The sequence below is a fragment of the Symphalangus syndactylus genome, chromosome 24 (genome assembly GCF_028878055.3).
Source record: "Symphalangus syndactylus isolate Jambi chromosome 24, NHGRI_mSymSyn1-v2.1_pri, whole genome shotgun sequence".
Classification (NCBI taxonomy): domain Eukaryota; kingdom Metazoa; phylum Chordata; class Mammalia; order Primates; family Hylobatidae; genus Symphalangus; species Symphalangus syndactylus.
Genome location: NC_072446.2, coordinates 67372976 through 67399074, shown reverse-complemented (window position 1 = coordinate 67399074; position 26099 = coordinate 67372976). Strand labels below are relative to the sequence as shown.

General features: G+C 36.5%; 1 protein-coding gene and 1 long non-coding RNA gene across 7 annotated transcripts in view; one reads left to right on the top strand and one right to left on the bottom strand.

Annotated features, from left to right (window-relative positions):
• Positions 1–26099, top strand: part of PLCB1 (phospholipase C beta 1) — a 741546-nt gene that overhangs the window by 468894 nt on the left and 246553 nt on the right. The window lies entirely within an intron of this gene.
• LOC134735932 (uncharacterized) overlaps positions 1–26099 on the bottom strand; it is a 116821-nt gene that overhangs the window by 62648 nt on the left and 28074 nt on the right. The window contains exon 4 of one of the 5 annotated variants that reach the window (XR_010119535.1): positions 24168–24317. The exons of the other annotated variants lie outside the window; for them this stretch is intronic. This is a non-coding gene — a long non-coding RNA (uncharacterized lncRNA). Of the gene's footprint in view, positions 1–24167; positions 24318–26099 lie in introns of those variants that run through there. 5 annotated transcript variants of the gene reach the window in all.

The following is a 26099-nucleotide window of genomic DNA, read 5'->3' as shown; positions in this document are numbered from 1 at the left end:
GCATTTCTTAAAGGAATAAATCATTTTACAAACCTTTGAATTGTTTCTAAATTAGGTCTTAAATTTTGTATCCCATATTCTAACACCTAGGTGCCTTTTTAAAGATGCATCTGTGAATTTTCATTCAAAAGTATATGTAGACTACATAACATATGCATCTTAGGTGTAATACAAAGACATAGATTTTTTAAAGGCAATTAATATGTCTATACAAAATATAAGGAGCAAAAGAAGACTGTTAAGAGGCTAAAAATAACCTAAACATGCCAAAGAAGTAGAGAGAAAATTGAGGGTGTTTTTAACATTTATTTTAAGTTCAGGGGTATATGTGCAGGTTTGTTACATAGATAAACTTGTGTCATGGGGGTTTGTTGTACAGATGATTTCATCTCCCAGGTATTAAGCCTAGTACCCATTAGTTATTTTTCTTGATCCTCTTTCTCCTCCCACCCTCCACCCTCTGATAGGTCCCAGTGTGTGTTGTTTCCCTCGATTTGTCTATGTGTTCTCATTATTTAGCTCCCGCTTCTAAGTGAGAACACGTGAGTTGGTTTTTAATTTATTTCCGAGACTTGTGATGCCCATTGTGAAAATGTATATTATGGGTTTAAAAATAATAATGGTAATAACAGAAATGCTAAAAGCTAACATTTCTTGAGCACTTCCTATGTGCTAATCTGTACTGATCACTGACTGCTGAGCAGCAAGCCTCTGAAGGGTACTGTCTGAGCCCTTGTGTAGATGAGGAAATGGAAAAGTTGAGTGACCGCCCCCACTAGCATGGCTGTGATGTGCAAAGCCAGGACTCACCCAGGTTATTCATTCCTAAACTAGAACACCTCTGAGCAAGTTTTCTTTGCACTTGAGTAAAGCAGATGGATTAATGTTTGCTAGAAAGCTACCAGACATTGATAGAGAGCCAAGTTTGAAATGGAAAATTTGTCTAAACCTGCTAATGTTAACTGGTGTGATCTCCCCTTGTTTTGAGACAGGGCTTGTTCTGGAAGTGTTGCGGCTGTTTTCTTCTACAGCTCTGTCTATCAATCCCTTCCTCTTTCCCTCCCTTGCAGCCCAACACCTTCACCATCATCACCCTTTTATCTCTTAGGTCTTGATGGCTTCCACATTTTAGGATATCTGATGGTCCTCCAATGTCACTTCATGTATTTTCCATTGGGCAGCATCTTCTCTAGCCTCAGACAAGAATTAAAGTTCTCTCACGAGGCTAGTTTGAAAAGCTGAACCTATGAGACAAAGTATAATTTTCCAATACACATAATGATGGATATTCTAAATAAAGAAGAGTATATGACACCAACACCAAGTTTTTTTTTTTTTAATCAAAAGCAAGGTTGACTCTTGATATTCCTAGAATAGAGGCTTTTATAACAGACCTTAAACTGCCTTAATTTAAAGCAGGTGTATAAAATACAAAATGGTATTTAAAGAGGTGTAGAGATATTAATTAAAATAGGCTTGCTGAAATGCCAGGGATATCATCACTTCTGAAAATTGAATTAAGCCCTGAATGTCAATGGTGAATTAACATGAATAGACTTATCTATCCATGTCCAAATATATTTTATCCACAAGCTGTGTAATACACAATGACTAACCAGAGGTTACAGATTCTAGCTGAAACCCAATCAAATTCTTCAGAATCCTAATTGAGGAATGCATTCAGGTTAAAGAATATTAACAGAAAAGCCTCTGTCATTTAAAGGGCAAGCAAAGCGAGTGCTTAAAAAAGTGTTCAAAATTTTGCTTAATTGTTCTCTTCTTGAGCTATTGTTCTTGATGATTTAGAAGACCTGTGTGCTGCAAGTTAAACTGCTTTAATTACAGTGATGTCAAATATGTAGGCTTTTCTATTTAAAGGGAGTTTAATTTCTGTGGCTTATGAAAGAGAAACTGAAAGCACAGTTAAAAGTGAACATGTTAGTTGAGAAAGTTCCTGTTCTTACCAAGCAATAAAATTTTCCTAAATGGATGTTTGAATGAGAGCTGGCGTTCAGAGGTGTGGTGCAGTTGAAGCTCCTCTGGTAGAAGCCCAGCATTTTGTTTGTCTAGTTTTTTTGTCCTTAGCATTGCTTACTTTTGTAAAGCCCCAGATATATAAAACTCATTGTTAAAGTATCACATGGTTTGTACAGCAGGATGATTTGCATTATATTAAGGACACCGAAACACAGAAAATGAAAGGTCTACTGTGTATGAAAAACAGGACAAATGCTCTAGCAAAAATAAATTCGATTTTCTCTCAAAGTTACCATACTTGTTATTTAAAGAAATGCACCAGGAAAGAAATACAAGATTTTCTTCTCTTTTTTCTCATTGACTAACTCTCTCTGAGTGGCACCTATAACTAAAAATACATCTCAGGAATCAAGTACCCCTCTTTTATATACATCCCTCTAAATCTATGGCTAAGTTCAATGTTTAAGTTTGTCAAAGTGGCTCCCGTCCAAAATCAGGTTAACATTTGCACTTTGCCTAAAGTGGAACTCCAAGATGCAGTTCAAACGACCTTTCTGGTAATCCCAGGGTGTGGGTTTTAGCATCACCAGCTGGCTCCAAATGGGCCACGGCTCTCTCTACAAAGAGGAGGGGGCCTTCAACACAGAGGCCGTGCTTGTCAATTCAGCTGTGTCTAAATTCACAGATCAGTGTTTCTCTCAGTCCCTAGACCAGCAACATCAGCGTCCCTTGGGAACTTGTTAGAAATGCAGAGTCTCAGGCCTCGCCTCACTGAATCAGCACCTCTGGGGTTGGACGTAGCAATGTGTGTTTTAACAAATCCTGCAGGTAGTTCTGATGCACACCTAAGTTTGAGAACCACTTTTGTAAATTTGTGTTTCAACTTGACACTAACCAATAATTCTACCACTTAACATTAACAGCTTTCAATTTTATGATCCTTCGTGTTGGGCAGGTCAAAGTGGGTGACTTCAACTGCTTAATGGGTACAGAATTTTATTTTGGGGTGTTAATAGTATTTTGGAACTAGATAGAAGTGGTGGTTGCACAACCTTGTGAATGTACTAAATGCCACTGGATTCTTCACTTTAACAGTGATTACTTTTGGCCGGGCTTGGTGGCTCACGCCTGTAATCCCAGCACGTTGGGAGGCTGAGGTAGGTGTATCACATGAGGCCAGGAGTTTGAGATCAACCTGGCCAACATGGCGAAACTCTGTCTCTACTGAAAACACAAAAATTAGCTAGGTATGGTGGCGTGTGCCTGTAATCCTAGCTACTTGGGTGGCTGAGGCACGAGAATCCCCTGAACCCGGGAAGTGGAGGTTGCAGTGAGCCAAGATCATACCACTGCACTCCAGCCTGAGTAACAGAGTGAGGCCCTGTCTAAAAAAAAAAAAAAAAAAAAAAAAAGGTTACTTTGATCTTTTATGTTATGTAAATTTCACCTTGTTTTAAAAAATATGTAATATAAATGAAACTCAAGTGTTTTAGATGTGCCAGTCTAAAGAAATCTGCAAATTAAATAATTTCCAATTCTTAATCATTCTTATTTTGAGTACATCCTAATTCTTTTTTTACACATATGATATGATGCATTCTAATTACACAATTACTAAGGTTTCCCAAGTAAACATATAAAACAGAGTATCTGTAAAGCTGTGATTTGAGTGCTTTTCATGGACAGTTTCTCATTAGAATTTCTTGATCAGCCAAACAACAGTTTTCAACTACAAGCAAAACAAGGGAAAGCATTGTTTGGCTGTCTGTCATTGCTAGGGTGAAGACTATAAAAGAGGCAGGAAAAGTAAAAACCAGGCTTTTAAAATTAAATTTCAGTCAATATCTTATAGTACCACCACCCTCATGTTGGGCAATTCAAGAGGTCTATTGACATTGTATTGTATGAATAGAATTTTATTTCTTATGAAATGTAATATAGAATATTTTATTTTTTATTTTTTTTTTTTTTGTGAGACCAAGTCTCGCTGTCGCCCAGGCTGGAGTGCAGTGGCGCAATCTCGGCTCACTGCAAGCTCCGCCTCCCGGGTTCCCGCCATTCTCCTGCCTCAGCCTCTCCGAGTAGCTGGGACTACAGGCGCCCGCCACCACGCCCGGCTAATTTTTCGTATTTTTTTTTTTAGTAGAGACAGGGTTTCACCGTGTTCTCGATCTCCTGACCTCGTGATCCGCCTGCCTCGGCCTCCCAAAGTGCTGGGATTACAAGCGTGAGCCACCGCGCCCGACCTAGAATATTTTATTTTATAATATGATCTGAGGATGCCTCCTGGAATTGTGCAACACGAAGGTCTTGGGTGTTGTCCTTTCTGGGTAGAGGGTTTGTTAGCTACTGAATATATTTGTTATAAATATCACTGGGGATTTTTTTAAGTAAATTTATTTTTTTAAAAACCCTAATCCTATGAAGTTTCACTAAATGTAAAAAGCATAAATCAATTAAGGCTTGAAGTAACATTTTATTTTACTGTATAACCCTGTAATCCCCCCCACACACACATCTATTATAGACATAATACATTACTATATAGAATACTGGAAAATATCATAAAATACATTAAAAAAAAAATTTCCCTTACTCTCAGGACGGAGAAGTAAAATCTGTTGTATCTTGAGAGCGTATATATGTATGTGTGAACACATATCACACATATATACAGTTAATAACATAACAGCATATTCCATTTTAAAACCTATTTTCCCTTACCATATCAGATTTTTTTTCTTAACAAGATATATTCTTCTACAATATCAATATCATTTTAAGGCCATATAGTATTTCCACCTATAGACTTAGTTCACTTGATTAATTTTGAATTCCCCTTAATTGAACACACTTATTACTTCGTTTTTCTTTAAAATATAACAACCTTACACCTATATTTTGTGCTTTTGCTGATTATTTGTCAAATATATTGATTTGTAGTATCTCTGTTTATACTAGAAACATCAAGCTCTTTGTCAAATAGTTCTTCCAGTTTATTGTATTTTTGTTAATTTTGATTTTAACATGTATTTTATGTTTGGTGTTTCTTTTTTTTTTTAAAGAAAAAAAGCTCTCATTCTTTTTTAAAAAATAGACTCAGGGTATATGTGCAGATTTGTCACATGGACAAGTTTCATAATGCTGAGGTTTAGGCTTCTAGTGTACCCACCACCCAAAAAGTGAATATCATATCCAATAGGTAATTTTTCAACGTTCACTCTCCTCTCATCCTCCCCACATTAGGAGTCCCCAGTGTCTATTATTGTCATCTTTCTGTCCATGTGTACCCATGGTTTAGCTCTCGCTTGTAAGTGAGAACATGTGGTATATGATTTTCTGTTTCTGAGTTATTTCTTTTAGGATAATGGCCTCCAGCTTTGTCCATTTCATCCATTTTCCTGCACAAGACATGATTTCATTCTTTTCATGGCTGTGTAGTATTCCACAGCACACATATAGCACATTTTCTTTATTCAGTTATCCATTGATGGGCACTTGGCTAGATTCCGTGACTTTGCTATTGTAAACATTTTATGTTCAGTGTTCTCTTTCATAGTGTTGCCTTCCTATTCCAATATTATACACAAATTTTCCTATAGTTTCATCATCATGGTTTTGTTGTTTATATTTAACTCTTTATTTGAACATCAATGTGATCTGTGAGATAGTAAAAAGATCTAAGTCAATTTTTCCAAACAGTTAAAACATTTTTTGTCATTTATTAAATAACACAATACTTTTTTTTTTTTTTTTGAGACGGAGTCTCGCTCTGTCACCCAGGCTGGAGTGCAGTGGCGCAATCTCGGCTCACTGCAAGCTCCGCCTCCCTGGTTCACGCGCCATTCTCCTGCCTCAGCCTCTCCGAGTAGCTGGGACTACAGGCGCCCACCACCACGCCCGGCTAATTTTTTTTGTATTTTTAGTAGAGACGGGGTTTCACCGTGGTCTCGATCTCCTGACCTCGTGATCCGCCCGCCTCGGCCTCCCACAGTGCTGGGATTACAAGCGTGAGCCACCGCGCCCGGCCAACACAGTACTTTCTCCATGGATCTGCAAAATAAGTTTATCCAACTAGGGGCATAAACAGAGCAAGTTATTTAACCTCTCTGTGCCTTCATTTCCTCCTCTAAAAGAAGAAAGCCAGTAACAGCATCTCCTTCAAAAAGCTGATAAAAAAAATCCACAAGGTGCCTGACACAGAATAAACTTCATCAATATTATATGACTACCACTAGTATGATTACAATTATTATTAGTGCCCTATCTACCCAACTCAATATGCTAGAGTCTTTTTGAGGATGTTTACAATTATATTTGTAAGTGAGATGGCCTATGTTGTCTGTGCTTACATCAATTCTGTCAGGCTTTGAATGAGGGACTTGATGGCTTCATAAAATTAAAAAGTTCTGCATCTGTTTATTTTATTACTCAATGTAGAATTTATCCTTATTGTGATAGATTGACAGAATTTCTCTCAAACCTTTATGAGCCCTAAACATTTCTTTAAAACAACACTTTGAAAAGTATTTCAAGGTCTTTCTTAATTTTTGATCTGTTGTTAAAAACTTCCCTTTCTTTTGGATCAGTTTTGGTAATTGCTACAATTCTAGAATGAATTGTTGGGGAGCATGCCTAAAAGTAGACACCAATAAGGGAGTTGTTCTAACAGTTTAGGCAGGAGATGGTTCCCAATTCTAAATCCATAGCTTTCCCTAGTATCAGGCTTGATAAATAACAACACAGTACCCCCCATTTACAATGCCAAAACCGGGGAATTCTCCTGAATTTCTTTCTTTCCCTTAGCGCCACTTACCACAGTCCCACATCCCATTCCTCAGCCGGGCCTGTTGCCTTCATATCCAAATTACATCCAACGCATCCACTTCTGTCCATCTCCATAGACCTCACATTAGTCCAACCTCCGTGAAATAGACTCAATTGAAATAGCCTCTTCATTGGCTTCCTGCCTCCGGTTTTGCACATGGCAGACAAAGTGATCTTCCAAAAATATAAATTAAATCATTGCACTCCCCTGCATTAAACCCAACAGACTTCTTTTGTGTTTCAGATAGAAATCTAAACTCCATCTGTCTAAGAGCCCTTGTGACTCGGATTAGAATTTGCCCTTTGCCCCAACCACCTCATCACAGATCGCTGTGCCGCTGTCTTGCTGTGTTCCAGCCTGTCTGCACTCTGTGTTCCCGGAGCAAGCCAATCCATTCTCACCTCAGGGTATCAGCACTTCCTGCAACTTTCTTCTCTTCTCTAGACTTTGGTGTAGCCCCTTTTTCTTTTATCTAATGTTCCTACCCCAATCCACTCAGTATTTTACATTACCCCATTTTATTTTCATCCTTGACTTCTTCTCTGAAATGTTCTTGTTCATTACAGTTGTGTGTTTATTGCTCTTCTACCTGTAAGCATTATATGCATTATTTACATGTGCCTGACACATGTTTTGCCTTCATTAAATATGTATTGAATGAATGAGTGAGTGAGTGAATGAATGGATATAGTCAGAATGATTTTAAAAATGAATAGATTGAGAAATTTAAGAATTAGAATTTTTAAAAGTTATAAAAATGATCCCCCAAACTCATATGAGGTAATGCTTGTGTTAAATAGCTTGATTTAGCCATTCCACAATGAATACATATATCAAAACATCATGTTGTACACCACATATATATATACAATTTTTACTCGTCCAACAATTTTTTTAATGACTAGAATATACAGGGAGCTGGGAGTGTGTGCTCTATCTCTGTGTACTTGGGTGTGATCACAGGATGTGTAAAATGTAAAGATCATCAAGTTGTGTACTTAAAATTAATGCATTCTGTGCTCTTTAATGCATGCATGTTATTTCTTTAAAAAATAAACCCATAAATACATGTTTAAAATAACTAGAGAGAGCACAACATTTAAATCATATGTGTAACTTAAAAGCTTCCATTTTTACATAGTCTATGACCTAATATCACATGCAAATTTAAAATTTCTTTGAAAATGAGCTTTGGGATTCTGTAAAGATTTGGGGCTCTACCATGTGGTTGATAAACAAAATTACTCTCTTTACTCAAGGTCCTAAATGGACTTAAAAATGAGCTGGAAATCAACTCTGGCTTCAAGGAAAAGGGTATACCCACAGGGCAAACTTGTTTTGCCTCAAAACATACTTTATCAGGTGACATCCCATTCCTCACCCAAATTAGATAGCTTTACATTATCATGTGACATCTGTTAAATAATTCAAATAAGAAAATAGTTCCTGATATTTAGATAAGGATACTTAGATTTATAGGGTATTTTCCTGCATAAGACACTAATGCCTTTTATAAAATGTTTCATAAATGTGTTTTATGAAAACACAAATATGAGTCAGTTGGCATAGCAACATGCACAGTGTAGCAACTCAAACACTTTCTGAATAAATAAATGAAGGAATGAGGATAAGAAATAAAAATATTAGAGGTAATTATTTGGGTTCCAGATAGAGCTTTATTTTAATTATAGTTTCTTGAATTTGAATGAATTCACTATTTTACCACAATCAGAAGACTGCAGCAATCATCAATTGCACAACAGTGATGGCCTCTGTAATTTGGCACTATTAGCTCCTGAAATGTATCGAGATGTATAACTATAAGCATCTTAATCTTTCAAATATACCCTAGCAAACTGGCCTTAGCATCCCTAGGGCTTTCGGAGCTAAGGGGAAGTTAAATGCCCTTCTCTTATTCCCTGCCAAAATAAGAGGAACTTTATTGATTTGAAAGTGTTAATTTCCTCCAACTTTTCATATATGCAGTAGGCATGTCAACAGAGCAAAAATAGTCTTAGCTATTGGAGATGAGGCTACAGAGTTTATTAGGTTGGGGCAAAAGTAATTGCGGTTTTTGCCATTACTTTCAACGGCAGAAGCTGCAATTACTTTTGCACCAACCTAACAGATTGACTTATGTCATAACTATACATTTCCCAAAAATATAAGACATGGTTCAAACATTAATATTTGTGACTTAGAGCATCAGAATGAGGAGATTAAAAGTTTGAAAGTGCTCCAGCACTTGGATGAGGCAAGAATAGTGAGGTACAGTTTAAGAGAGTTAAGAATTAAAAGTCATTATGCCAAGCTAAATGTGTCCTTCAAAAGCTGTGCATGTTATAACTGCTGACTCCAACGCATCTATCTAGTCAGTCTCTGCTATTTTAACCATCTTTTTTCTCTTCAATTTACCACCTATTATTAGGCCAAGAAAACTTGAGCATCTGTCAAGCGTAAAAATATTTTGAAGTTTTCTTCAAACACACTAAATTCCATGATTTACACATGGTTCTTTTTTTTAAGAGATGGGAGTCGTGCTGTGTCAACCAGGCTTAAGTGCAGTGGTGTGATCATAGTTCACTGAAATCTCAATCTCCTGGGCTCAAGCAATCCTCCTGCCTCAGCCCACTAAGTAGGTGGTCAGCCACCTACAGGTGTCAGCCACCATGGACAGCCTCATACATGTGTTCTGAAGCAACTTTTTTGAAAGCATGGTATACACATCACAAAGGGTGCACAGGTACTTTAGGGTGAATATCTGTATTTGCACACCAGTAAATTAACCCTTCTAATGTGAACAATTCAGTGGTTTTTAGTATATTTAGTATATTCATAGATGTAAAATGAGCATCAGTACATAATTTTAGAATATTTTCGTTACTCCAAAAAGAAACCCCCTATCCATTAATAAGCACTCTTCCTTCCTTCCTCTTCCCAGACCCTGGCAACCATTTATCTTTCTGTCTCTATGTGTCTAACTATTCCAGAGATTTCATATAAATAGAATCATATAATATTATGTTGGTGCAAAAGTAATTGCTGTTTTTGCTTGTGAAAGTAATGGCCAAAACTGCAATTACTTTTGCACCAACCTAATACCTGGTATATAGTGACTGGCTTCTTTCACTTAGCATAATGTTTTCAAGGTTAATCCATGTTGTAGCATATAACAGTACTTCATTGCTGTCAATTGTCAAATAGTACTCAATTGCATGTATATACCATATTTGATTTTCCATTCATCAGTTGATAGACATTTGGATTGTTTTTATTTTTTGGCTATTATGAAAAATGCTGCTATGAACTTTCAGGTATAAGCTTTTGTGTGGGCATGTTTTCATTTCTCATAGGTATATACCTAAGAGTGTAATTGCTGGGTCGTATGATGGCTGTGTTTAACATCTTTTTTTTTTTTTTTTTTTTTGAGACGGAGTCTCGCTCTGTCGCCCAGGCTGGAGTGCAGTGGCGCAGTCTCGGCTCACTGCAAGCTCCGACTCCCGGGTTCACGCCATTCTCCTGCCTCAGCCTCTCCGAGTAGCTGGGACTACAGGCGCCCGCCACCACGCCCGGCTAATTTTTTTTTGTATTTTTAGTAGAGACGGGGTTTCACCGTGGTCTCGATCTCCTGACTTCGTGATCCGCCCGCCTCGGCCTCCCAAAGTGCTGGGATCACAAGCGTGAGCCACCGCGCCCGGCCTTAACATCTTAAGGAATTGCAAACTGGTTTCCAAATTGGCTGTGACATTTTACCTTCCTACCAGCAGTTTATTTGATAAATTCCTTTCAGATAGAATTCGTAAATATTTTCTGCCATTCTCTTGGTTGTCTTTTTACCTTCTTCATAGTGTCCTTTGTAGCATGAAGTTTTTGTTTTTTAGAAAATTCAATCTATCTGTATTTTCTTTTGTTACTTGTCCTCTTTGTTATGTAAGAAACCACTGCCTAACCCAAGATCTCAATGACTTACACCCAGGTTTTCTTCTAAGATCTTTAGAGTTTTAGCTCTTACATTTAGGTCTATGATAAATTTCAAGTTGATTTTTGCATATAGTATGAGGTAAGGGTCCAAGCTCATTATGATAGTGATGAGGAGTTTTATTTTAAATAAACATATTTTAATGTATGAAATTTGCTAATTTAAAGAAAAATCTTAAATAAATGGTAAACTAAGTATCTAAGAAATGTATCTCTTTTCAGGTTTTCTAGGAAAATCAACCTAGGATTTATATTAGTAAGGAAATTTATACTTAAAATTTTACTTTTTACTTATAGAAGGTAAGAATGAAATGATGAAGTGGGATAGAGGTTGACACCTATATGTGTGCCAAGCTCTTTGTGAATGTAAAATTCTACTTTAAAGAAAAAAATATTGTGTTTTGAAGGCTAAGAAAACATGTATACAAGAAACTAAAATGGTGCCATTGGGAGCCATCTTCTTTAATTCTTAGTTTTAAAATGCAGGGAAATACTTTGGTTTTGATAAGCTTAAGCCTAAGTGTTAAAAAATTCTTAAGTAAGGTTTAAAATTAAAACGACATCAGTATTGTTAATAAAGGGATCACCAAAAAAGGCTTCCACTATAGTCAGTTCATTCACATCAAGTTACCTAGTCAGTCTGGGTTGATTACCTTAAAATATAAGAAGCCTGTATTATGACTTTATTTTAATAATAAAAAAGTCCTTTAAGTTCTAAAAACATGGCTTTCTCATGTTTTTTACTTCTCTAGCCTATAAAAACAATTTCTTTATAAGGACTAGAATAACCAGGGGGCGTAGTAATATCAAATAAAAAATATTTTATTGATCAAATAGTTTACAGAGTTTTATTGACTGTGCAGGAGATATTCAGGGACTCTTCAATCAACTCTCTTAGTATTTCCAATGGTAGTTTGAGAACATTCCCTTAGCACTATTTTTATATCTGCAAACTTTTAAGAGATGTATTAGCTGGGCATGGTGGTTCATGCCGGCAGTCCTAGCTACTCGGGAGGCTGAGGCGGGACGATTGCTTGAGCCTGGGGGATAGAGGCTACAGTGAGCTGTGATGGTGCCACTGTACTCCAGCTTGGGTGATGGAAGGAGACTCTGTCTCTAAAAGGATAAATAAAACAAACTAGAGATATATTCACCTCAAGTTTTCTCTGTTGAAAAACCAACTAGCTTTTAAGGAAGTTGGTAACTTCCTTAAAAACAGTTAGGTGGCCTTCCTCTGTGCTCCAAAAGCAATTATCCCTTTATCCTAAAAGGATCTACGTATTTTTCTCTTCTACCAGATCATTAGAAGCTTGAGGGCAAAGACTGTGCCACATTCATAAACATAACCCTGGTATAGAAAATGGCAATAAAGGCATAAAGTTTGTTGAATGAATAAAAAACACAAATGAAAAAGTATGTTAAGTATGTTTATGGTATTGGTAGAGCTCCTGGAACATTCATTTGCATATAGGTGAATCAACTATTGTAGGAGAGGTCACTTCAGTAAATGTTCAGAGTTTTCCTGGGATTCTATGACATAAAGATCCACAAGTCAGCTTTGAAGAAGGCAGCTCTCAAGCCCTCATCTTTGCCATCCATTGGATGGAGGAAGGGTGGCATAGCAACAATGGTTGTTTCACTGCTCAACCCAACTCCCTGTAGTAAAATTCCAGAGATTTCACCAGGAAGTCCAACTACACTCTAGTTTACATATTCCATAGGGATTAAATGTCCTGTGCTCCATAGGTGCATTGGATTATTGCGCATCCCACTAAACCCCATAGATCTGTAGGTTACCTTAGACCCTTCTGCCCCAGTTACTGATTGAGCCACACGTATCAGGTTGTTTAGGTTTCCATAGCCTCCCCTGTGCTCTTGAGAGCTTAAAGCCCCTTCCCTAGCAGAGCTTCATTACAGGAAAATGGAACTACCAGCCTAATTAATGACACAGCCATACTTCTTTCTATAAAAAGGACATTTTCTGAAGTCAAATACTCTAACCCTGAGCTGTACCCACAAGAAGGACATTTTCTGAGACAATCTGAAGAAAGTCACCATCTGTTAATGACTTTTCAGGAAGAATTTGGGGTTCTAACTAGATAACCACATTTAAGTGTTACCCTCCAACATGGCCCAGCTTAACACATGAGTGAGCAGAGACAGATCTGGATGTGACATGTGTGGGTGGGTAAAAGCACATTCTGTTTGCTTTATTTTTAATGATAAAGCAGTAGCACTTGGAACTGTGGATATTGGCTCTATTGCATACACGAAATGTCTAAATGCTCGTCTCTTTATTTATCTAAAAGAAAAAATAATATGTTGAAAGGCACCACAATAAGTGCCCAATACTGTCCAATGCCATGCTGAATTTGTAATTTCTTCTATGTATAAGGAACGGTGTGCCACATACTTAGCCTAAACAGCAATCATAGAAAATGACATCAATGACCACAACTATCAATTATGATATTTTTATTCAAGTGCTCAGGTGTTAGAGCATAACAATTGCAGAGCCGTTTTAGGGTTTTCTGGGGGTGATGAGTTTAACAATGGACAACATTTGGGTACTGAACTTCAGGGACATTAGCCGTGTCTGTTTAGCATGCCTGTGTGTATTATAAATACCTCACAAGGGGAAATTCAGAATACAGTCTAATAGGTGGCTCCTTTCTGTGCTAATACGTAACTTTCAATCCCTGTCATAAGATTCTTATAAAAGGTTTAGCATTTGTAAGTCCTCATGTATAGATTGAAAAGAAACTATCAGCACAAGTTTGCACTGAAAAGAAAACTTGATTCTTAGTTGTTTTGAAAAATGATTTTATTTTTATATTTTTCTCAATATTGTAGTAAAGAAATGAGTTCATAGTCTTGTAAACATTTATAAAGTACATAAAATGATGAAGAGAAAATAAATTCCTGTAAACTGAATATTTTTATAATGTCAAGGTAAGGAAAGCCTTTTTATACATGGCAATAAATCAGAAAAATTATAGTGAAAATATTGATAGAACTAAATATTAAAAAATTAAATTTCTATAGGAGAAAATACCACCTCATTTGGCATTAAACCAAATGATACATTTGGAAAAAATTTTACAACATATATATCAGGCAAAGGTTCAATAAGCACTTAAGCAGCCCAAAAAAAGGCTGTTTATAAATAAATAAGAAAAAAAAATCCTACTTGAATAGGGGGATTATAGCCTTAACAGACTGTTTCTACTCTAAAAGACATGTGAATAGCCATAAATAAGAAGATATATTTCAAATAACTAGTCATTTTAAAACACAAATAAAAACAGTAACAAGATATTCTGTTTTTTTTTCAGCAGACTATCAAAGATGAAAAAAATTGTCAGTAACCCATGCTGGTGATCTCATACGCTATAGGTATCATAAGTTGAAGTATCAATACCTTTGGCCCTGCAATTACACACCAGGAATTTATCCTAAGTAAATTATCATTCAAATATTCAATTATATATACATACACGTACACACACACACAGATGCTCATTGAAGCATTGTTTATAACGATAATACCTGTCCAATGATGAGAAGTGTGTTAAATAAATTATGGTGCATCTATATAGTAGAATACCACAGAACCAAATTAAGAGAGAAATATATTTCTATATTTATAAATATTTTATCAGTATATCACTAAGTGGTCAAGTTACAAATAAATATGTTTACTTTGATTCTATTTATGTAAAATTATCTGTGTGTGTGTGTGTGTGTGTGTTTATGTAGAGAAATGTCTAGAACTGCACCATTCAACTTGATAGACACTGGCCTCATGTTGCTACTTAAATCTGAATTAATTTAAATTCAACCAAATTAAAAATTGCATTAGCCGCATTTCAAGTATTCAATAGCCATGTGTAGCTAGTAGCTATCATATTGGACAGCTCAGATTTGGAATGGTCCCGGCATCACCAAAAATTTGTATTGACAGCACTGGTCTGGAAAGATGTTCTCCACCATGTTTTTAATGGTTGCTTCTGGCTAGTGGGATCTGGAGTTAGTTTCATTTAATTTTCTAAATTGCTTGAACTTTTTATGAGCATGCAATTAATTCATATTCAGAAGCTTCTTTCATCTGAAAAAAACTCACCTATGATTCCACCATGTAGAAATAAGCATTGTTAATATCACGTTGTATTTCCTTGCATCCTTTGTTCTAAATGCTCATACTTGTGCATAATTAAAATATGTACAGGTTTTTAATGTTGTATTTATATCTAATACACCGTAAGCATTGTATTTTATTCTTTGAAACTCTTCATAAACATTACTTTAAAAAACTGCATACTATTCTGTCTAATGTCCTTAAATGATTTCTGTTATATATATTGCCTGGAATATACTAAAATATTTAAGAATTTTGCAAATTAGTTGGGTTTGGGAAAATCAAATTTATAAGGAAGACAGTGATTTATAGTTATTTTGTTACATGTAGAGGACCATCTAATACATCACACTTTGGAGATGCTTTTTTTGTTCCAAATCACTATTCAAAACCACCTTCACAAAACCTAATAGCTTTAGAAATCAATGTTTTTGATAAAGTGCCTTTATTTTCAAGTATCCACTTTCCCTACTGAATGCAACAATGCACAGAAATCTTTGTTACTATCCATCTTCTGAGGAGATTTATCCAAAATGTGTCACCTCTCTTTGAGTCCCTTTAGAAACCATTCTTTGATGAACGTACTTTATTTGGCTCTCCTGGACAACATTTTGATAAATATGAAATGACTTTAACACAAGAATCAAAGGGAAAAAAATTTCAGGATTAAAGAACAATGACCTGAAATCCATGAGAGAGGAGCATGTGTAACAAATTTACTTGACATCTTGCTCTGCAAGTTGCTTTTGCTGTATTTGGACTTCTATCCGGAATAAAACTGAAATCAGGGGCTTTGTGTTCTATACCATACCCTGGTACATAAAACCTTTCCAATTAGATTTATGTTCTGCAAGGAGGGATGGCCCCAAAGGCACCTCAGACTTTGCATATCAAAAACCAAACTCATAATCATAATCATATCCTCTACTCCTCCCCAACAGGGTCCTTCTCCAGATCTCCCTGCCTCTCTTGACTACAACTCCTTTCTCTCAGTTATGCAGTTCAGAAACCGGGGGTTATTACTGACACCTCCATTTCTTCAACCCCAAAACTGAATCCAACATCAAGTCAAGCTGATTTTGCCTCTTACATATCCCTCCAAATCTGTCCCCCATATTCTAGCAAGTCACATTCCATCCTTCCCCCATTTAAAGCCATTTGGTGGCTTCCCCTTGCTTGAGGGCTTAGAATGCCTTGACAAGAACAAACCTTACCTCCTTGCAGAATCTGGCCCCCTACCTATCCAGCTTAATTTCACCCAACCTTCTCTACTAGCTTTTAGTTTTCTCACCCTTGCTGCTCTTCCTCCTACCACAAGAAATTTGCATAACATGCTACTCCACTGCCTGACGTGCTGCTTACTATCCCCTCCTTCATCTAAGACTCTTCTCCATCTTTCAAATTTCAACTCATCATATGCTTGTTTAGGGAAGCCCTCTCTGATTTCATTAATTATGTTAGACTCGCCTACTCTTTTGCACACATTAATGAGGCTGTTTGATTAATTTAATGCCCATTTCCTCGCCAGAATATAAGCACCACCAGGGTGTAAGCATCTGTTTTTGTTCACTGATGTAGCTCCATTAACTAGCACAATGCCAGATAAATAGTAGGGGCTCAATAAATATTTGATTACTAGATGAATAAAGACCATGAGGCAGATACTCCCAAGCACAAGGAAAATGCTGAATCTTCTACAAGAGTCTTGGAGCATTGGTCAACAGCAGAGCCTCTCTAAAGAATCAGATTCCCCCATGAGGAGAAAGCTGCATAAGTCATCAAACTTTATAGTGAAATACCCTAATTACATTTCCCTTTGAGTTGGACTGTACTGTATGTACTGCACTCAGTATTCCCCAAGAATAGTCTGTATTGGAGATATAGAGCCCAGGAGGCTAGGCCCAACAGGGCTATTCTTGGGGAATACTCAGAGTGGATTCTATTTATGTATCTCAGAGAAGGCCTAAGGAGAGAGATCTTGAAAGCATTCATGATGCAATCTCCTGCTGGGAAGAAGAAAGCCAGATGGGAGCTAAAAATTGATGCCAATAAGAGATTTGGAGCAATGCTGTTCAAATTGAGGCCTTTTCCTGTTTCCCAGGAGCATAGAGTCGTCCTTCTAGTAAGTTTTAAGACTTACAGACCACCTCTAAATGTAACTGGCAGTGTGTTGAAGCCAGCTTGTACCAGTTCATGAGAGCCAATTGTTAAATGTTTGCTAAATTTGCTACAGATTGATACATACAGCCATTATGATAAATTAAATAATTTAAACTTAAAGCTAAATAAATTATACTAAAAATGCAGGTAATGAATACTCAAAACTCATCACTTTCTAATTATTTTATTAAATGTTATGATTAAGTATGATTTTGAGGCTGTTTATAGTCTTGCAGCTGTATGGTGAAATAGTGCGCTACTGCTGATCTTTTTTCAATTCTGAATTCAGTGACATCATCAGGGTGGCTTGAAATTGGCTATGTTGGGAGTATTTACACCATGGAAAACAGTAAATGCTAACATTTGGGGATTTGGAGGCTTTTGTTGTTGTTTTGGGTTTTTTGGTTTTGTTATTTCTTGTTTGTTTTGATTTGCTAAAAGCCTGTTGTTGAACATTTGCCAGCATACCGCAAGAGGCAACCAATTCATGGCCCAGTGTAATCTGTCTTTTTCTACTTCATTGTTGAAATTACCTAGCAATACTAGGAAATCTTAGGTTGAAGTGGAATTCAATCTTCCAATCATCTAAACCACATTTCTTCTAAACTACATTTCACAAAAAGGTATTGGGTGGGACTCGTTCGAGAAAAAAAGAGAGTATATAAATATATAAAATACACATTATATATATTTATATGATATAGATAATATACATTATATATATATATACTCTTTTTAATCCCACATCATATACTATTTTTTGAGTACCTAAGATAGTGTTTGGTATAAATTAACCATATAGAAAATATTTGAATAAATTAATTATAGAAGTCAAGAAGTATAATAGTTTGAGTTAATCCTTGACAATAGGATGATTTGAATTCTCTTTATATAAAATGGGTGGCATTATAATTCATTTCAAAATATTTCATGCATTAAATATCTTCTTAGGAAGATGCAAGAACACTTGACTTTCCAGTTTCCAAAGGATTTTAAAAATCCCCTGGGAAAATATTGGTTGGGGAGAGAAATGATGGCTGTGAAGAGGGGGATGAAGAGAAAAAGGTGGAAAAAGTGAATGAGATTTGAGAACAAAAGGAAAAAATAATTGCCTAAAAATTAATCAGTGCAGGCCAACAACTAAAAGAAGTGACTAATGTCCTGGGAATATTTACTGTTTTTTTTTGTAAATTTTTTTTAAAATTAACAGAGCTTTACACTCCTTAAATTTCCTTTCCATTCCCTATTTAGAATTGTACTGGCTGGGTGCAGTGGCTCACACCTGCAATCCCAACACCTTAGGGAGGCAGAGGCGAGAAGATAGCTTGAGCCCAGCAGTTCGAGCCCTGCCTGGGCAACATAGTGAGACCCCGTTTTCCACAAAAAGGAAAAAAAAAAAAAAGAATTGCACTAACAATTCTGTTGATAGCTTTTACAGTCACATAACATGACTAACAATAGACAAGTCACATAATTCACAAGACTATTTTTTTCTTATTGAAAGTTGAGGTCTTAGAGATGACAACTTTGGTCTTCATGTATAGTGTGTTTTGATGGATCAATAGTAAGGGATTTTTAGAAGACATTTTCTTACTTTCACCTGAAATGAAGCACACACACACACACACAAAGGCATATTGAAGACACGGCTTATTTAGATGCAACTAGTTATTCCTTATAAAAGTAGACATCAAACCTTATGAAGGCTTTGAATTGTTAAGATCTTTATATCCCTGTGTTTCTGAAGGTATATTATTGATTTTTATGAATTATAGAATATGGTTAACCTATGTGTATCTAGAGTAAAAGAAAAGATATAGAAATAAAACAAAGGAAATAAATCTGAAAATTAAATAATATTTACTCTTAGAATATTTTTATAACTTTCAGCAAATGCACATTCACATCTATATTTAGCTTTATAGATAAATTACCCATTTACTTCAAACTCCTTCAGTTACCTGTAGTGAATTGGTGGGAAATTTTCTCGCTCCTTTTAACTCCTACAATCATTTATAATTTTAATAAGAAAAAGATAAGTGACAGCTAACATTTATTTCACTGCATTTTTTCATGGCATTCTTAAAATAAGTAATCATGTCAGTCTCCACAAAAATACATTAATTCTTTATGTACGTGTGATACATTAGAGTTTGAGGATTTAATTTTGATCACCACACTAATGATATAAGGTGAACAGACATTGCTATTATCATCCACCTTGGGTGGAAACTAGTTAAAGCTTTGAGAATATTAGTTGCCTAATTTGCAAAGCTAGTTAAATGGAAGAACCAGAAACGGAAAAGATCTAGAAATGACTTGTCCTTTAGCACTCTTTAAATTAAGCTTCCCATGGAAAAATGAATTAAAGGAAAAACAAAATGAAAATGCAAATGTTTAGAATATAGGCAGTCAAATATAAACAAACCATGAATGTATACCTAAATGCGCACACAAATATATATACTGATCGACAAATCTCAAAGTAAGTAAATGGATATACATAGATAGACTAAAATGTTCTTGTCTCTATAAGAGATTAAATTATTCAGTATGTTCCCCCCATATTGTATTTCATTTTCATTTGTAGAACTTTTCAGTGTCTGGTTCTTGCATTTAACTAGCTTTGAAAATTAGGCAACTCGTATTCCCTGAGCTTCAACTTAGTTTTCCTCAAGGTAGATGATAATAGCAATGCCTGGTCACCTTCCAGCATTAGTGTGGTGAGCAAAATTAAATCTACAAACTCTGATGTGTCACATGTACATAAAAAATTAATATATTTTTGTGGTGACTGACATGATTGATTACGTATTTTAAGTATGCCACCAGCTATTAATTTTTTTCAAGTACTCACAGCTTTTTATGTGCAGCTCTGAGCTCTTAACATATAATGATTTTTTTATTTCCTGTAATAACCTTTTTAAGGGGACACTGCTATTATCCTCATCCCACAGTTTGGAAAACTGAGGCACAGAATGATTAACAAAACTTTTTAAGGTCACACGGCTTCAAACGACAGAGCCAGAACTCAAAGCCAGACAGAATGCAAGCTGTCTGGCTGGGCACAGTGGTTCACACTTGCAATCCTAGCATTTTGGGAGGCAGAGATGGACAGATCACTTGAGGCCAGGAGTTTGAGACCAGCCTGGCCAGCATAGCAAAAACTCGTCTTTACTAAAAATACAAAAATTAGCCAGGTGTGGTGGTGCGCACCTGTGGTCCCAGCTATTTGGGGGCTGAGGCATAAGAATCGCATGAGCCCAGGAGGTGGAGGCTGCAGTGAACCCAGATTGCACCACTGCCCTCCAGCCTGGGTGACAGAGCAACCCTGTCCCCTGCCCCTGCCAAAAAAAAAGAGAGAAAGAAATAGAATACAGGCTGTCTGCTCTTTCCCTCCACGTGTGATTTTCTGAACAAAGGGAACATTGTGTTTGTCATTATTAATGAATTGTCATCCTCCTTTTTTGATATGTTTGATTTTAAATTATGCTCTGAGGTTCTAGAAGCCCCTTTGGCACATGTAACTATAGCAAAGTACCATGGAAGGAAGCAGATAACATTACAGAATAGGAAAACTTGAATCTCACCAATAAAGGACTCATGATCTAGGGAGATGCTGCGGACTCACTGTAAAGGTGTCTGTGCATTCTATTAACAAATAGGCCTCATTATGATAGCTAGAAGCATTGACCTCGGATGAAAGTTGAAGGGGAATATAAAGCTTTTCATGCTCTGTGGGGGGTTTAAACAGGAAGGCACATAGGATCCTAATTGTCTGCTTTGCACACACCGTTACCCCTCAGGGCATGTGGATTTTTTATGCATCGCAGTGGTAAGGGCTGTGCATACAAATTTTGCTGGCAGACAGGTGGTGGCATATGTCAAAAAGACTGGGGGGATAGTTTAAAACATGGCTGACAAGTTGTCTACACTTTAGAATTTTTAAGTTTGAAAAATACTGACTCGATGAGGAGGAAAAAGCTAACTACTTTGTCCATTGACTAGTTTTCAAATTGCTATAGTTCATGCACTTTTATTTTCAGCAAGGATGATTGTACAAATAATGATTAAAATTGACCATTTAGCTTCAACTCTTTCCTAGGAAGGCAAGCACTTCCATTAGACCACCTTTCTTTCCTATTTTGATTTCTCATATGCATTATTTTATATTTTTAACAAACTGCCTAAAATATCGCTAAACAAGGTAACTTGAATGATTGCCATTTAAGTTTTATTCTGCCAATTGAACTATTTGCGCTATTTTATATAAACTGCATCAAATGGGATATACTTTGTAACACAGTGTGATATGGAGAGGGCTTAGAGTTTACCATCAGGTATACTTGGATTCAAATCTCCCTTTACACCATTTTATAAAACTGAGCAAATTACTTCATCTTTCAGCACCTCATGTGAAATTGGAATAACAATAGCTATCTCTCTGTGTTAGTTTGCAGTTTAAATAGGGGGAAGAAGACACAGAACAGCTAGTGTGGTGGTTGACACAGTCACTAATTAGAAGAACTTGTTGTTATATGTATCATTTTTATAGAGAAATGAACAGAGTCAGCACTTTGGGAGGCCGAGGCAGGCGGATCACAAGGTCAAGAGATGGAGACCACCCTGGCCAACATGGTGAAACCCTGTCTCTACTAAAAATACAAATTTAGCTGGGCGTGGTTGGTGGCATCCGCCTGTAGTCCCAGCTACTTGGGAGGCTGAGGCAGGAGAATCGCTTGAACCTGGGAGGAAGAGGTTGCAGTGAGCCGAGATCACACCACTGCATTACAGCCTGGTGACAGAGCAAGGCTCTGTCTCAAAAAAAAAAAAAAAAAAAAAAAAAACTTAGTAGCCTATCTGATGAAATTCTTTCAGTTCTAGATCCCATAGAATACATGAGGATTAATCAATATCAAGATAACATTTCCTTATTTCTTATAATCACTGCTTTAATGTTGTAACAGGTGTATTCAATCCATTGATATTCTATTGGCTCACTCACAGAGGTTACATAAAGAGAGTTCCCATATAGTCCTGAGGATGTTTTCCGGCTATGGAAATGCAAGAGAGTTAGCACCCCAGGAATGACTGTCCACCAATGATGGATGAGACTGAACAGATAAATGCTGCAGTTTCCAGGCTACTTAGGGACATCCTAAGATGTGTTCTTCATACTGTCTCCAAATGGCCCTACTGTTTTGAGCCTCAGTTGCCCAAAATGGTAAACTGCTAATTAACTCAGTCTTTAAAGACCTTCTTCCCTCCTTGTCTTACTTCCCCACTCCTCACTGTGCTTTCTGCAATCATCTCCAAAATAAATTACTTGTCTCCAGATCTTTGACTTGCGTCAGCTTCTGGGGCATCCAGACAAAGATCCTGTCTGCCAAGCATGTGTATTGCAACCTGGGAAACTATTAGACTGGTGCAAAAGTAATTGGGGTTTTGCCATTACTTTTGCACCAACCTAATAGCTCAGGCAATGCAACTTTTTGAAATAGGTAATAGCATTTTCCCAGCTCTGAAGTTGTCTCTCCACATTCTGAGCCTAATTTTCTTGGTCCAAGGACTGTGGATACTTTATTTCAATCCTATTTTCTGCTTCTTCTATGGTCAGCCTGCCTGAATGCCCTCCAGCAGCCCCTTATCTTTCCTTCCTTCCTAGCTCTCAAAACTGCATTAAACCAGACCCTGAGCTTGCTCCTGGAGATGAGGAAAATCTAGGACGCCATTTATGGATGCTCCTTTAACTTTATTTTTCTCTTCTCTGTGACCACTTCCAAGAACAACCAAACTTTTAGCTCCATGGGAACTCCAGGGAACTTTTAGCTTCTCTGTTTGTGAACCAGGAAAATATTATCAGGATGATTGCCTTCCTGTTTCTTCTAATTTTTTTTTTTTTTTGGTTTTAGACTTAGTGTGTTCACTTTAGCTCAATCAATTCAAGCCTGACAGCTTCAAACCACTTTATTTTGGATGAAGATGCATGGCTAAGCTAACTATATTTTCTCTTCTTCATCAACAGATTTCTATACTTATACAGTGACTTTACAAATTCATCATTATTCTATCCCAAAACAAATATGAATGCTCGTTACGGTGACGCCGTTGCGGGATATGAAAGGGCAGTCCTCGACCAGCTTTCTTTTTCTAGTATGTACCCAGAGTTGCCTTTCTTTGACATAGTCAGTCTGTTCTCCTTCTACTCCCTCATAGTTAAAAAAAATAGCTAAAAAATATTTAAAGATTTTCCATCTGTTACTTGCAGGAAAGAAATACTTAAGCAAGTAACATCCTCCAAGTCTTTTGCTCTATTTAGAAGAATATTCCCAGCGCCATATTTCAGAGTCATCATCGATGCAAGTGGATAGGTGTCTCCTCTATAAAGGCTTGCTGGCTGTGTGAGCCGCCTAAGCCACTGGTACACCCTGGTGAACAGAGTGACATCCTTCATCACACTCATATGTAAAGGAAAGAAACCTTGAAAATGAGATGTATTAGGATAAGCATTGATTCAAAGGGAATTTGTTAGTCTGTGTTTTATTTTCTGAGATGCAAATGTTGAATTCAAGGGCTTGATGGGAAACCAGCCTGGACGTAAATTTATATATTTCCTCTACAATGAAATTTGAATAAAGCATACCAAGCCGGCTCTGCCTTCAAAGAAAAGGTAGCTTTATCGGTGTGAAGCTGAATCATACAAATCTCACTTAAGTATAAGGAATCCATCTCTTTCATTTCCAACTGCTGTATTGAGTGCTACCGGAAAGCCTCTTATATGCTTGATGATTGATAGGAATGGATTCGAGTTCCATCCATATAACTGTAATTCGGATTGAGAATATTGCATTAAGTGCAGGGGATCAAATTAACTTATACAAATCATTAGATAAGCCTACAATCCAATAAAGATACATTTCATGAGTATGAAAAAATGAGTAAGATATATCTTCTGCACCAAAAATGTTTCTGGTATCAAAAATAAAATCTAAAGGTCTTGAAGAGATGTTTTATTTTATAGATACTTGACATACAAATAACCTTTTTAAAAAGTGATATTAAAAAGTAAGGATTCAAACCAGCATTTAAGTCTTTTTTTAAATCATCTTTTAGCCTGTGTTTATTCCTTCCATTAATTTTGAATATTTTAAGTGATATAATACAGTAACACTGCTGTAATTGAGTCCTTGCTTCTTAGGTGTAGAACAGTCTTTACTTTCTTCAGTGGCCAATTACCTGAAAATGGGAATCATTAACATGAACTTTAACAAGAGCAAAACACAACTTTCTTTGCAGCAGACATGAAGTAATTTAATCACAAATCCTGATGATTGAGAGAAAATGAATTTACTTAGTCAGACAGTCTCTATTTGGTAGCACTTAGGGGAACAGAAATGATCTAGATTTAACTTTAAAAGTGGAATTCAATTATAGCTGCCAGTATTCTGAGTTGGTCTGGTTAATTCCAGCTGTGGAGATACATCTAGGATATTCTCTGCAGATATTTACCTACTTGAGTAGGACGTAAATCCTTCTCTGGAAACTTCTTAGGAAGTTGAGTCTATAAGAAATACTCAGACATAAAGCTCCTTGGTAGAATAGGTTTGGGAAATAAGGTGGTTTGCATGCAAGTTGTCTATCAGTTTTTGTTATTGCTGCTATTTTGATTTTATTTGTTTGTTTCTGAAACACAGCCACCCATTTCCCAAAAACTGACAATGTCATACTCTAGAAAACAACCACTTTTTACACATCTGTTTTCATCAAATTCCTTCTACCTATAAAGTCCTCTAAAAAGTTGGTGCAGTTGCAGTTTGTCCTTCCAGACAATCCCCTCTTTGTGTATTCTCTGAAAGTCTGAAAACACCTGAGGACAACTTGAAGGTACAAGTGTCTTTCCCGGTCTACCCCTTGCGTATCAATATGCTCAACAAAGAGTCGTATTCAAAAATAGATGAGTTATTGAGTACAGGTCAAATAAAAAGTGAACTTGTTTCTTAAAAGAGAATTCTAACATAATCAAGGTTAGTGTTGATAAAAATGAAATAAATGAAGAAAAGATACAGTTTTAAAGATAAAATGACCAGTGGTGGAAAAGAAAGTAAAGCATAGTTTAAATCAATGTGCTGCATCACCAAAAAAGGACGTTAGTAAGAAACTTGGCTTGTTACATACTTTATATTCTCTGTTTACATTCAGAACTATATGGTTTTAAAATATTGTGGTTTCTTCTGAGTAAGTGTTTCTCAAATCTAAGTGTTCCTTTAGTTCATACACAGAAACCTTTTTAAAATTTTTTTCCCAAATGTTAACCATCCAGATGCAGAATCATGCAATGAGTCCTCAAATACTTACCCCTCAGATTCAATCAATAGCATCATTTTACCAGCCTGTTTCATCCACCCGATTCCAGACATCACTTCTAAATACTTCATTATAAATTTCTAATTATATAAAGACCAATAGTCTTTTAAAAGATATAAAACACCTGTAATCCCAGCACTTTGGGAGGCTGAGGTAGGTGCATTAGCTGAGGTCAGGAGTTCGAGATCAGCCTGGCCAACATGGAGAAACCCCATCTTTACTAAAAATACAAAAATTAGCCGGGCGCGGTGGCACACCCCTATAGTCCCAGCTACTCGGGAGGCTGACACAGGAGAATTGCTTGAACCCGAGAGGTGGAGGTTGCAGTGAGCTGAGATCACACCACTGCCCACCAGCCTGAGCAACAAAGCAAGACTCCATCTCAAAAAAAAAAAAAAAAAAAAAAAAAAAAAAAAAAAGATATATGAGCAACAATTACTGATTACTGGGGAAACTTTTCAAACAAAGATTTCAGAAAGAGTTGGTCATGTTTCTTATAAATTCTTAGTGGAAATCCCAGAAGCTCTTTTCCAGAATTGTTTTCTACTCTGGGCACCTACTCTGAGTGGTCTTTACTTGCCTTGCGTTCCTTTATCTTAAGGATGATTCAAGAGAATCCCTGACCCCCAAACCTAGTGTCTGCAATTGAGAGGT